Consider the following 2,280-nt stretch of genomic DNA (forward strand, 5'->3'; position numbering starts at 1 on the left):
AACATTTTTTTATAGTGCATCTTTACGGATTTACAATGCTCAATGCGTTTCACGTTTCGTTTATTCTCTATACAGGCCATCTGGAACCATATTCCCATTCATACTGCACTTGTCACCTGTTAACCGTCCTTTATTAACTAACACGCATACAATATCTGCCACTTCCTATAGCCAGACACTTATTACTTCCGAGTTGATTGGGTTAATGTGTATTTATTACCTTACCAAAGTACACAACGTCAGGATCAGACTTTTCCACAATCACTATCACCCATCCGACCACTGGCCACGCTGAACATCGCATGAATTTTGTAACAAACGAGGCACCGTACCGCTGAACCACCGAGCCTCTGAGCAAAGCCGTTTTACAATATCAATGTAACGATGAACGTCTTGATCGGGCCTTCAGCTCAGTAGTAAAACAGACCGGATCCAATCCTCGGAACGCCCGGTGTAGCACGCCAGAATGACTCGCACGGCAAAAAGACTCGAGAGTTAGATTGGCGGCCGCCAGAAATACTCTAGAGTTTACCTGGCGTGAGCCCCGCCCACGCCAATTCTAGTTTCTTCACGCCAAAAGCACTCGACAAAGGGAAATAACTCGCACCTGAAAAATTCAAGTAACCGAGAGTAATCCCCCTTACCATCAACATCTCAAGCAGGACTGGCTGTCCACGCACAGCCGCTAAACTAATTAAAAGAGCATAGTTCTAGATTAATAATAATATAATATACGTAAAAAGGTAAATAAATGAATGTACGTAGAACGGGTGCACATCATGAGGCATAAAATGTGAAATACTCTGCAAGGTTGGAGAGATGAGAGAGAGAGAGAGAGAGAGAGAGAGAGAGAGAGAGAGAGAGAGATAGGAAAACGTAGAAGAGGGGAGAGATAAAGAAAAGAATAATAATGTATGTAATCGAGCACAATACACCATGACATGTGAAATAATCTACAAGGGAATGGGAGGGAGAGAGAGAGAGAGAGAGAGAAAGAGAGATAGAGAGAGAGAAAGAAAGAAAGAGAGAGAGACTGACAGAGAGAGAGAGAGAGAGAGAGAGAGAGAGAGAGAGAGAGGGGGGGGGGGGGGGGAGTCAGAGCATCGGCCATCAATGATGCTTCGCCATTGGACTCTTCCTTGGGCTGTCCTCTCCACTTGTTTCCATGTGTGTCAAACCCTTAGCCCCAGGCGGAGCATCGGCCATCAATCTTTCAATTTCGCTATAATATTTGAATACGACATCTCCGGTTCTTGTGGAGGTATCGTCGGCATACTTTAAACGACTCACGTCCATGGACAGTTGTTTGTGAGGCTGGATGGTGTTGAATGCAGTCGAAAAATCTACGAATAGGGTTCTGACATACCCCTTGGGAGTGTCTAAGTGTTTGTAAGTGTTATGAGTAAACACTAATAATACTGCGTCGTCCATCTCACGCCCTGATTTGTAAGCAATAAATTGGTTTTTGTCTAGATGTTGTTGTGTACTTTGATGAAGACATATTTGCTGGATAATCTTTTCTAGACATTTCATTGGGGTGGATGTCAGTGCCACAGCACGAAAATCATTCATTTCTTTGGCTATTTTGATGTTTGGGGACGGGAATTATTTTTGAAGCTTTCCATATTCTTGGAATTATGCCTGTTTCTTAGGGACTGATTTAAAATGTGTGTAAAAATATAGGAGAGTTGATTGCACACGATCATCATCATCATCATCATCATCATCATCATCATCATCATCATCATCATCATTATCATCATCATCATCATCATCATCATCATCATCATCATCATCACCAACAACATTCACAGTAATATGATTTTATTGATTTTGTTAATAGTTTTACTGTATTTATTTGTATCCTGAATTGGCAAACTGCCCAGAATAAATGTTGAATTGAATTGAATCGAATTGTTTCATCATATTACACCAGATAATTCAGTGACAATTGACACATCTGTTGCTACTTGGTTTGTTTTAAAACTGTTTACCAATTAAATAAAATGACTTGCATATCTAAACAATTGTACCTCCAAAAAGAGTTTCGTAAAAAAGTAAAGCTGTCTTCTAATTTATATTTTAAAGATTTAAATAGAAAAGTGAAATTCGTTTGGGTTAATAATTAGTTTGCCCATGTTGTCTTCTGCCTTTGATTAAATCGTAGATTTTCATTCTGCACAGATAAATAACAATAAGGCGAGAGACTTCAGATTGTCCAGCCATCGACCATCTGACCTATACATCTATCTTCCAACTCACTCTCTCTCCGACCCATCA

This window comes from Berghia stephanieae, chromosome 1 (genome assembly GCF_034508935.2).
Source record: "Berghia stephanieae isolate SIO BIC M18660-M18661 chromosome 1, UCSD_Bste_1.3, whole genome shotgun sequence".
In the NCBI taxonomy this organism is placed as follows: domain Eukaryota; kingdom Metazoa; phylum Mollusca; class Gastropoda; order Nudibranchia; family Aeolidiidae; genus Berghia; species Berghia stephanieae.